Source organism: Geotrypetes seraphini, chromosome 1, assembly GCF_902459505.1.
Source record: "Geotrypetes seraphini chromosome 1, aGeoSer1.1, whole genome shotgun sequence".
NCBI lineage: Eukaryota > Metazoa > Chordata > Amphibia > Gymnophiona > Dermophiidae > Geotrypetes > Geotrypetes seraphini.
Window position 1 is genome coordinate 164,319,988 of NC_047084.1, and position 12,651 is coordinate 164,332,638.

The 12,651-nt window shown below is 48.1% G+C and overlaps 1 protein-coding gene across 1 annotated transcript in view; it reads left to right on the plus strand.

Moving 5' to 3' along the window:
• Positions 1-12,651, plus strand: part of LOC117359047 — a 226,417-nt gene that overhangs the window by 162,392 nt on the left and 51,374 nt on the right. The window lies entirely within an intron of this gene.

Here is a 12,651-nt window from a genome sequence, read left to right on the forward strand (position 1 = left end):
GAGCTAAGATAAGATCATATTGAGAATAGAGTACGGTACTACGATCCCTAATCTAGATTCCTTTTTTGTTTCCTTCTTCCCCCCCTTTATATCTTTTGTACATACCTAATTATGAAGCAGCTATTGCATAAGACTGAAACCATATTTCATAGTTACAATTAGCAGAGCTTGTAGTGTTCTAACAAATGATTAAAGATAATAGAGAGTTCAATAAAGCTGTAATTACTAAAGAAAGAATAGACAAATTCATGAAAACACATGATAACTTACACATACTTACTATCTGTTACCTATCATAACAGAATAGGTTGAAGGTATCTAATTATCACTATTATATTAGCACCTGGTGAATTAGATATTGATATAGATAAATATTAAAATATAGTAAGTCATGCAATTGGTAAATTTGAGTACAAATATAAAAATAGATTGTAGAATTCATAATGAAACAAGTGTGCATTCATAAAATGAGGTGGTAAAAAAGTAAAAGAAGTAGATAGATTAAAAACTCTATAGGTGAAGAGGAAAGGATGAGCAAAATTATTGCGATCATATATAGGTTTACACTCACCTATTATCTAAGATTTCTCATAACATGTCAGGTTAACAACGTCTGATCAGTTATAAAACGATAACAGGAGCGGTTGAGACATAGCAGTAATACAAAATTCATATCAGCAGAGAAATAGAGTTAATATATAAAAATTGATTATAATACTCTTAGTAATATAAGGGAGCATTTCATTAGTCTGAATATTTCATAAAGACATTATTTCATAAAAGAAGAGAGATTGAGGCATATAAGAAGAAATAAAGTAGTAAAACGAGTGTGTCTTGTTGGCTCACATCGTAACTATTCATCCATGGTAGTGAATCCCAGCTCGAACTTGCAGAGAGAGAGCACGTTGCATTCATGGTACAGCAACGAGACTGCTTAGTAAGGCGACAAATGCTCAGTAAAGATGTAGGTTAGTCAGAGTAAAATTGTAATGGCATCTTAGATCAAGAGTGAAAAAACTGCTCCTATAATGCGTACTGTTAATATAATCACAACAGGAATCTCCCATTTTGCTCAGTTTGTGGATTGCTGTAGCGATGATGGATCCGCCACGTGGCTTAAGACCTGTAAATGCGGTGGTAATGGTGCGCTGATGAAAAAATCGACAGACAATACAAGATGATAAGTTTGCGAGCATTCACACCCGATCAATGCTGGTGGGTTGGTGTTCTTGCCCAATCAGTCACGCCAATGTCAGGTCAAAATATGCACATAGATGTTCCTTCTTCTCCAATGGATGTCCATATTTTGGCCTCTACCTAGACCTACCCAAAACACGGCCAGATCATACCCTCTTTACAATATGGACATTCTACAATGTGGATTTTGGCTTTATAAAATTGAGATTTGGACATTCATGCATGCCCATACCAAAATCTGCCCTAGGTGCCATCTCATGGGGGAAGTGGGGAAGACTACCTGCTTCAGTGCTGCCTCACCTCTCCGCCCCCTGCATAACTCCTTAAACATTTACTGGCACGAGCAACATCTGCTGTTCACGCTGGTCTCAGCTCCCTTCTTACATCATATCCTGGTTATGGAACCAGGATATGATATCGGAAGGGAGCCAAGGCTTGCGCTAGCAAACATTTCAAGAGGTATGTGGGGACAGGGGAGTGCTCAAGCTTTGGGGAAGAGTGGTTGGCAAGTGGTACCCACTGGGTTACCAGGGATCTGAAGTAGGCAATGGGGTCCTCTTATGAATGAGAGGATGAGATGGGAGGGGTCTTGATGTTGTGGTCTAGAGGAGAGGGATCAGAAAGAGTGGAGTTGTTTCAGTAGGGTGGGAGGGAGATATTAGAGGCTAGAGGACCATTTTGTAGGTTATACAGGTGCCAGCCATCTTATGAGGATCTTGTCTGAATATTGGTTGGGACTCACATAAGCTTCAGTGGCCAATACAAGTGCACAGATATGGCCCATCATTGAATATCTGAATCTAATTTAGCTTAACAACGGTTAGCATTAAAAAAATGCTGTCGCCAGCTGAATATCAACCAGTTGGTGTCTAAAGAGATGCAGACAGAATGTAGTAAATATAGTGCCTAGAACAGTTTTCTGACCCTCTTAGTCTGTGGCAATTTAAAGTCAATTGACTGTTAAGTATTATTCTTAGGATTTTTACAGAATTCTTAAGGCAATAGTTGATCCATTATTACATGTGGTACATGACAAGCCTGAAGTTTTACCAATTGAAAAAAGCTATTTCCTCCATCTTTTGTTAAATTTGAATCTGTTTCTTTTCATGCAGTCACAAACTCAAGCTTGCAGATAATGTCAGCTTTAGTTGCATGTCACTGAAATCAACTGTATTCAACAGTTTATTATCATCAGCATAAAGAAATGAGGTGAAACCCAGTCTTTGGAGGAAATACCAAGTCCTTAGTAGGAAGAATTGACCTGTAGCTGAACCCAAGAGCTTCAGATTTCAAAGGATTCTGCTTCAAGTGGTGGTTGAAAAGCCAGTCAACAATAACACATAAGCAGGAATTTGATGATCGCAAGTCCAAATCACCAGGATAAACTGGAATAAGCATAACAACTATAACCATAATCCTGAATTAATTTAGCCAGTGGGGTCAAAACAATGTTAAATAAATGCCAAGATAGACCCTTGTGGTACCCCACATGTTAATGGAGCAGGATGTGAACTAGAGAATGACATGGGGGAAAATTCTGTCCCCGTCACTGCCCCGTCCCCGGACCACCATCCTCTTCACCGCCCCGTCTCCTTCACCTCCCCGTCCCCGCTGTCCCTTTCACCGCCCCGTCCCCGTCTTCAGCGTCTTCTCCTCTCCATCCCCCCACCTCCAGCACCCTTCACACGGTCCAGCAGCTCCCTCCCGCCGGCCAGCCATGCATTTCCCTCCCTCCCTTTTCCTTACCTTCTCTTATGGCAAAACTGGCAATTTGTATAAGGCTATGCGCTGTATTACAGCCGGAGCCTTGAAGTCGCATCGGGTTGCCTGCTAGAAAAGTCTCCTCCGATGCAACCGGAAACAGGAAGTTGTATCAGAGGAGACTTTTCCAGCAGGCAACGCATCGCAACTTCAAGGCTCCAGCTGTAATACAGCTCATAACCTTATAGAAATCGCCAGTTTCAACAAGAAAAGGTGAGGGAGGGAGGGAGATGCATGGCCGGCCGGCGGGAGAGAGGGGCCTGCCGGATCGAACGCTCATTCACCGCTCCATGGGGTGGTGAATGGCCTTGTCCCCGATCTCGCGGTGACCTTTTTTTTGGGGTCACCGTTTTGGCGGGTTACCTGCGGCTAGCTGTGGCTAGCCAAAGGTAACAATCACCGTGTCATTCTCTAATGTGAACACAGGTGCTTCTATTGGACAACAAAGGCTAACCTATCCTTAGAAGTCACAAGAAAAGAATGTATCCACACTGTACTCCACATACCACTGAATGTGTTCGTTTTTCTTGGCGATTTTGACTAATGAGTAGCCTTTGGGGCTCATTTTCAAAATACAGAGATGTCTAAAAAACTGCATAAAGTGGCATTTGGACATTTGGATCGTTTAAAAGTTTAAATCACCATTTTTTAAACCTGTTTTGTAGGCTGTTTCTTTCCAATGTGTCTAAATCTCAAGGTGTGTTAGAGGCATATTTTGGGTGGGAATAGGGCGGGTTTAGGACTTGGATGTTTGGTAGCAATAATCAAACATTTCACAAAACATCCAGGGCATCATTTAGACGTTTGGGGCTAGACCTGTTTTAGAAACAAGGGCCCAAAAGGTGCCCAAACTGACCAGATGACAACTGGAGGCATGAAGGCATGACACCCCCCCCTCCACTTTCCCAGGGGTCACCGATTCCCTCCAATCCCCCAAAGATATGAACAAAACAGCACATATCTGTCTCTATGACTGCAACAGATGTACTGGTCAGTCCTATTAGAGCAGCAAGGTGTCTGGAGTAGCCTGGTGGTCAGTTAAGTGGACTCCAGAGAAGGAGTCCCAGGTCCATATCCCACCCTAACCATCATCAGTGACGCGGCAGAGGGAATCACTGGCAGGAGAAAACCGCAAAGCAGCCTGTTTAGAATGCTGCGGCTGCCACGCTGCTGGAGGGAGGTTTGTCGGTCGGTCGTCTTACGGTGGGAGGGTTGGTGGGGTTCGCATGAGAGGGAGGGAGAGATAGGAGGGGAGGGGAGAGAAGCGGTCTGCCCCTGGTGCTCAGCTTGGCGTCATAAACTTCTTCGGGCAGCAGCATCAGCATCAGCATTCACAATTCGCTGCTGTTGCCGGCTTCAGGCCTTCCTCTTCCAGGTCCTGCCTACTTTCTGTTTCCATGAAGGCAGGACCCGACAGAGAAGAAGGCCCGATGTACAAAGGAGAGAAGGGGCACAGGATATGCAGTTTATGAAAGGAGCATAGAAAGAGGGAAGATGCCTTATGGAACGGGGATAGGGCAGACTGGATGGAAGGAGCAGAGAGAGAGGGCAGACAGTGGATGGAAGGGGCTGATGCATGAAAGACAGAGAGAGGACAGATGCTGGCTAGAAAGAAGAGTGAAGACAAGATAAAGTTTCAAGTTTATTAAAATTTGATGTGCACGCAATGTCAAATATTTCAAAGCGTATTACAAATTAAAAATAGGGGATAAACCATATGGCAGTTTATTACAAAATAATACATACATACATACAAAATTCAGTACAGATGCAAAAGGAAAGGGGGATGAACTACAATCTTTAAAGCAGAAGGAGAACATTTATGGGTAACACATCGGGAGGGGGGGGGCAAAAAAGTGAAAGATAAAGAATTAAAGAAAGAAAAGAGAGAGAGGAAAATATTAAGCCCAATAGATGAGGACTGATTAAAACTGGATGTTAAGATATAAAATATAAGATTTTAAACGTAAGTTGGTTGTCTTGTCTATGCCTCAAATGCATCCTTATACAGCAGAAACGACAAAAGGTAGATTTTTGTGCTGCATTAGAATAAAATAGTATTGTAGTCATTTTGAAGTAAAGAAATAGAAGTGAATAAGAAAACAGATAAATGGGGCCAGGGCCAGGGGGGCCCCAGTATACTTGTGTGCCTAGGGGCCCTCAAAGAATTAATCCTGCCCTGGCATCAATACCTCCTTTTTCCTACTAGCCATACCTCTCCCTATGCAATCTAGCATCCTTCTAGCACAAATAAGACCATAAGAATAGCCTTACTGGGTCAGACCAATGGTCCATCAAGACCAGTAGCCCGTTCTTACGGTGGCCAATCCAGGTCTCTAGTACCTGGCCAAAACCCAAAGAGTAGCAATATTTCACGCTACCGATCCAGGGCAAGCAGTGGATTCCCCCATGTCTTTTTCAATAACAGACTCAATGACATTCAAATTTGGCACTAATGCTTTTCTGTAATACAGCTTATCCTATAGCTGAGGGGTCAAATGTAGGTATTAGATGGGGATAAGATAGGTGGTACAGAGTGCTTTGGGATAAACTCAAGGCAAGGTATCGTAAGGAACTGATTTACAGTAGTTATTATGTGTAACAAGCTGGTCCTGGTGCAGAATGAATGTATAGTCAATCACCCTAGATGTATTAAAGGCTTGGGTGAAGAGCCAGGCTTTCACCTGCTTCCTGAAGGAGAGGTGGTCTGAAGTTAGATGTAGGTCCTCTGGGAATAACTTCCAGAATATGGGGGTCACTCCTGAGGAAACTTGCTGGTGGTTATCACATTATACGATTTCTTTTAATGAGGGTACAGATAGTGATGCTCCTTCAGAGGACCTCAGATGCCTCAACGGTATATAAAGGACTAGCTTCTTCTTTTTTGTGGCCCATTTTGTCTGAGGACCTTGAAAATCAAGAAGAAACAAAAACCAATGTGGTGAAATGATGTTCCTGAGATGGACTTTATTAATATTAAAATAATATTAAAACTTGGCAAACCGCATAAAAACCTCTAGGACGTAGTCCGCTGAAAAACTTTGGACCCTGGACCCAACACAGTCCGTGTTTCGACAGAATGTCTTCTTCAGAGGTCCCTATGAAGTCCTATGGTAAAGATATGTGGATAAAAATGCCAGTCGGAAATAAACAAAGATTTAAATTTAGCCCTATAAGGTACTGGTAGCCAGTGTAGTCTATGCAGAAAGTGTGTAATGTGGTCACGCCTTTTGCAGTATTCTATCTATCATGTTGCAACATTCTGAATTAGCTGCAGTGGATGCAAACTCTTGTTAGACCAGTGTACAGGGCATTGTAGTAGTTTAGTCGTGATATTATCATGGCATGAACCACTGTGGTCAGACTTGTCTTTCATTACAGTGCTCCCCCGTGAATTCGCATTCAGCGGTTCACAGTCCCGGTCATTCGTGGTATTTTCTGACCATGAATGATCGGGCAGGGGAGGCAAGAGAGGGCAGCTGGAGCGCTGGCAAGTGAAGGAAATCACTCGCTGTATGCTCCGACCGTCTCTTCTCTCTCCGCCTGGCTGGACGTTAGGTGTACTTCTGTAACCACAGTGAGCGAGTAAGGATACCCGACGTGCTGTACTCGGAATTAAAAGGTATCTCTTGCCAGTGCGTGGAATCTGCGAACACACCATCAAAACAGGAATACAGTAACGCTGGGAGCAACGGGGGAATGACCGGGAAAGGGAGACAGGAGAGGGCAGTTGGAGAGGCAGGAGAGGGCAGCCGGAGCTCCGGCGAGTGAAGGAAATCATTATCCCAGGACAAGCAGGCAGGTATTCTCACTAGTGGGTGATGTCATCAGACAGAGCCCGATACGGACGTCTCACAAGCACGTGTTGCTTGTAGAAACTTAAAAGTTTCGAGATGCCCGCACCGCGCATGCGCCGGTGCCTACCCGCCCGGAGAGCCGGGCGTGTCTCCTCAGTTCTTTTCTTTCCGCGGAGCTGAGAAGTTCAACTTCATCATGCGCTAGCTGAATTCAGTTAAATTTGCCTTCCTTGTCCGCGTTTTTCGCTTTCTTTTAATTCTTAATAGTACATTTCTTTTTCAGTTTAAAAAAAAAAAAAAAAAAAAGAAGATTATTTCCTCCGGCGGGTCGAACGGGCCGGCCACGTGGCTCAGGCCTACTGGCTTCGACCTCGCGGCGGAGATTTTCCGGCCTATGTCCCAGCCAATCACCGGGTTTAAAAAGTGCAGCAAGTGCCAACGCGCGATTTCACTCACGGACCCGCACCGACGCTGTTTGCAGTGTCTTGGTCCTGACCACATTCCGAAATCGTGCAGGCCTTGCTCTACCCTTACGGCACGTTCATTCAAACGGCGTTGCCTATTGTGGGAGTCGATGTTCAAGATGGACGCAGCTAAGGATCCTTCAGCTTCCACTTCATCTGATACCTCCCCGGTTCGTGCGAAACCGGTATCGACCCCTCCTGCATCGAGTGTGGTGAAACCGGCATCGTTCATCCCGACACCATCCACGAGCTCGACATCGGTGCCTGCCCCGGTCTCCTCGGTTCAGGTACCTCTTCCTTCCACAGTACCACCAGTGGTCATCAAAGTGCCAAAAGCTACCAAGCAGAAGCACTCGACCTCGAAGGAACGCGATGACCGTGCAGGAGGACCCCCTTTCGGTGCGGATCCCTCCTTATCGGCTTCGCTACGGTCCATGCTGGAAGCTCAATTCGTTGAGCTCATGCAGACCATCGGACCCGGGCTCATCGCTGCCATACAGGGTGACCTCCCGGTACCGATCCAAAGGGGCGGTCCGCCCCCTCCCCCTCCCCCACGCCGTTTGACCTCGACAACCGACGAGGACGAACGGGGGAGGGCGGCGATGCCCATGCGGCAAGCCTCGCTTACTGATATGCCGCCATTAGAGCCCATTACGCCTCCGCGCCAACATGGGACCAGACCTCCGATCGATAATCAAAGCCCTGGGCATAGTCAGGAAGAGTTCTTCCGCACTCCTTACCAGACTTGGGTAGCATCGCAAGAACCCGCATCGCAACCCCAGTTGCGATCCACCGCTTCCAGCCCTATCCATCACTTGGGGGCCTCGGGAGACCATGCGATGCACAGACGATCCCGATCTCCATCCCGCCACCGAGACGGACATCGATCCAGACACTCATCTTGGCACTCTTCACGCCATTCGGAGGTGTCACCGCAGAAAAAACTGCAACGTATGGGATACTCCTCATCAGAGGTATCCCCTCCGGAGGGACCGGAGTACGAGGAAACACCCGTACCCGATTCTCCTTGCCATTCCCCGATGTCCATGGACCCGGAGGCCTCTTCCTCCTCCAGCCCGTCTCACAGACCGACGCTGGCGGATCAATTGTCTTTCTCATCATTCCTCCGACAAATGGCGGATGATCTGGATGTGACTCTTGACACGGGCTCCCGATACTCCAAAGAGTATCTGGACACCATGCATTTACCTAACCCTCCAACGGAGTCGCTTCGGCTCCCTCTGCATAAATTGCTGGATCAGACCTTCATGCAGTGTTTCGAAACACCGTACTCCATACCGGCGATTCCCAGCAAACTCGATGCTCGATACCGCATCGTGCACCATAAAGGGTTCGAGGGCCCTCAACTCTCTCACCAATCCCTACTGGTCGAGTCCTCTCTTAAACGCTCTCATTCCTCTCAGGTCTACGCCTCTGTACCGCCGGGCCGAGAGGGGAGAACAATGGACAAATTTGGTAGAAAATTCTATCAAAACTCCATGATGGCGTCACGGGTGCTGAACTACAATTTCTTTTTCTCTTCCTATCTGGAGTTCTTCTTGCCGGTGCTCCGCAAGTTCACTCCTTTCATAGACACCCAAGCTCGATTCGAGTTCGAGGAAGTGGTAGCCTCCCTCTCCCAGTTACGCCTCCAGCTGATGCAATCCTCCTTCGATGCATTCGAACTCTCGGCACGTGCTGCCGCAAGCGCGGTAGCCATGCGTCGCCTGGCATGGCTCCGTACAATCGATATGGATCCCAACCTCCAAGACAGACTCGCCAACGTACCATGTGCGGGAGCTGATCTGTTCGATGAGTCTATCGAAACTGTTACCAAGAAGCTGTCGGATCACGAAAAATCTTTTCAATCCATCCTGCGGCCCAAACCCAAACCTCAACAGTCTCGACCTTCCAGGCCACCCCTGATTTACCAGCGGCGTTACATGCCCCGACAAACGCCTGCTGCGAGACAACCTGCGAAGAGACAACCTCCCCAGAAGTCTCAGCAAAAACCCCAGCCACCGGCTGCACCTAAGGCTACCCAGCCCTTTTGACTCCCTTCCTGGGAGCATAACCGACACCGTTCTGCACCCCTCAGCCTCTCCCATAGGGGGCTGCCTCCATCTTTTCCACCATCGATGGGAGGCCATAACCACGGACCTATGGGTCCTTACCATCATAAGAGACGGATACTCTCTTCACTTCCATCGGGTCCCCCCGGACCATCCTCCAAGAGAGTATCCTTCAAGCTCGACACAGACCGCCCTTCTTCTTCAGGAAGTCCAAACCTTACTTCAGCTTCGGGCCGTTGAGCCGGTCCCGTCAGACCAATTGAACCGAGGGTTTTACTCCCGGTACTTCCTCGTCCCGAAGAAAACGGGCGACCTGCGACCCATTCTAGACCTTCGGGCCCTCAACAAGTTTCTGGTCAAAGAGAAGTTTCGTATGCTGACTCTGGCTTCTCTATACCCCCTCCTCGAGCAGAACGACTGGTTATGCTCCCTGGACCTCAAGGAGGCCTACACTCACATCCCCATTCACCCGGCCTCCCGAAAGTTCCTCAGATTTCGGGTGGGAAATCTGCATCTACAGTATCGAGTGCTACCATTCGGCCTCTCTTCGTCCCCCAGAGTCTTCACAAAGTGCCTGGTGGTAGTGGCCGCGGCACTCCGGGACAGGGGTCTACAGGTGTTCCCATACCTCGACGACTGGCTCATCAAGGCCCCGTCAGCCCCAGAGGTCACTTCGGCGGTCTCGGCTACAACCTACCTCCTTCAGAATTTGGGCTTCGAGATCAACTTTTCCAAGTCTCATCTACAACCCACCCAGTCCCTCCCCTTCATCGGGGCAGTCCTGGACACCATTCGACTCCGAGCATTCCTGCCTCTTCAACGCATGGAGGCTCTTCTTCATCTCTGCCAGTCGGTGTCTACTCGCCAAACCCTACCGGCGAGACAACTGATGGTGCTCCTGGGCCACATGGCCTCCACAGTACATGTGACACCCTTTGCCAGACTCCATCTCAGAATCCCCCAGTGGACCCTGGCATCACAGTGGAATCAGACGTCCGATCCACTAACCAAACACATCGTAGTCACACCTGCTCTTCGGCAGTCTCTACTTTGGTGGATGACCTCTTTGAATCTATCCAGAGGTTTGCTGTTGCACTCTCCCCCCATCAGAAAGTTCTCACAACCGATTCGTCGAACTATGCATGGGGGGCCCACCTGGATGGTCTCCGCACCCAAGGATTCTGGACCAGTGCGGACAGACTACATCAAATCAATCTACTGGAGCTCAGAGCCATCTTCAATGCTCTCCAAGCTTTCCAACACCTACTTCACAACATGGTGATCCTCATTCGCACAGACAATCAGGCCGCCATGTATTATATCAACAAGCAAGGAGGCACGGGCTCGGCCCTCCTTTGCCAGGAAGCTCTACGAATCTGGGACTGGGCGGTGCGCCACAACGCCTTCCTCAGAGCTGTCTACATTCAGGGGAAGAACAACGTCTTAGCAGACAACCTAAGTCGTCTTCTACAACCTCACGAATGGACTCTCCATTCCAGCCCCCTTCACCAAATCTTCACACAGTGGGGGACGCCTCAGATAGACCTCTTTGCGGCTCCCCACAACTCGAAACTGCCTCAGTTTTGCTCCAGGATCTACACTCCTCATCGCCTCGAGGCAGATGCTTTTCTACTGGACTGGGGGAAACGATTTCTATATGCGTTCCCACCATTCCCGCTGATCCAGAAGACTTTGGTCAAGCTGAAACTCGAACAGGCCACCATGATTCTAATAGCTCCTCGGTGGCCCAGACAACCTTGGTTCTCCCTTCTGCTTCAACTCAGCAGCAGGGAACCAGTACCACTTCCAGTGTTTCCTTCACTACTTACTCAACATCAAGGATCACTGCTTCATCCCAACCTGCAGTCTCTCCACCTGACAGCTTGGTTCCTCTCAACGTAACCCCTCACCAATTCTCACAAGAAGTGAGGGAGGTCTTGGAGGCTTCCAGGAAGCCCGCCACTCGACAATGCTACTCCCAGAAATGGACTAGATTCTCCTCATGGTGTGTTTCTAAATCAAAGGAACCTCAGCGAGCTTCCTTATCCTCTGTGCTGGACTATCTCCTACACCTATCTCAATCTGGGCTCAAGTCTACATCCATACGAGTCCACCTGAGCGCTATTGCGGCTTTCCACCAGCCTCTACAAGGGAAACCCCTCTCGACCCATCCGGTGGTCGCCAGATTTATGAAAGGACTCTTTCATGTTAACCCTCCTCTCAAACCACCCCCAGTAGTTTGGGATCTCAATGTAGTCCTTTCCCATCTCATGAAGCCCCCGTTTGAACCACTCAACAGGGCTCCTCTTAAGTATCTCACCTGGAAAGTGCTTTTTCTTGTAGCCCTTACGTCTGCTCGCAGAGTCAGCGAACTCCAGGCATTGATGGCGGATCCACCATTCACAGTATTCCATCACGACAAGGTGGTCCTCCGCACTCACCCGAAATTCCTGCCTAAAGTGGTCTCCGAATTTCATCTCAACCAATCCATTGTACTTCCAGTATTCTTTCCTAAGCCCCATTCTCACCACGGAGAATCGGCCCTTCACACTCTAGACTGTAAACGTGCTTTGGCTTTCTACCTGGATCGTACCAAGCCACACAGAACCACCCCCCAACTTTTTGTCTCCTTCGATCCTAATAAGTTGGGAAGACCCGTATCAAAGCGCACCATCTCTAATTGGATGGCGGCTTGTATCTCTTTCTGCTATGCCCAGGCTGGATTATCACTTCCTTGTAAGGTCACAGCCCATAAGGTCAGAGCAATGGCAGCCTCAGTAGCATTCCTCAGATCAACACCAATTGAGGAGATTTGTAAGGCTGCCACCTGGTCCTCGGTTCACAATTTCACCTCACATTATTGTCTGGATACTTTCTCCAGACGGGATGGACAGTTTGGCCAAACAGTGTTGAAAAATTTATTCTCTTAAGTCGCCAACTCCCCCTCCATCCCACTGAGGTTAGCTTGGAGGTCACCCACTAGTGAGAATACCTGCCTGCTTGTCCTGGGATAAAGCAATGTTACTTACCGTAACAGTTGTTATCCAGGGACAGCAGGCAGCTATTCTCACGTCCCACCCACCTCCCCTGGGTTGGCTTCTCAGGCTAGCTACCTGAACTGAGGAGACACGCCCGGCTCTCCGGGCGGGAAGGCACCGGCGCATGCGCGGTGCGGGCATCTCGAAACTTTTAAGTTTCTACAAGCAACACGTGCTTGTGAGACGTCCGTATCGGGCTCTGTCTGATGACATCACCCACTAGTGAGAATAGCTGCCTGCTGTCCCTGGATAACAACTGTTACGGTAAGTAACATTGCTCTCGCTGTATGCTCCAACCGCCTCTTCATGTACTAAAGTCAGG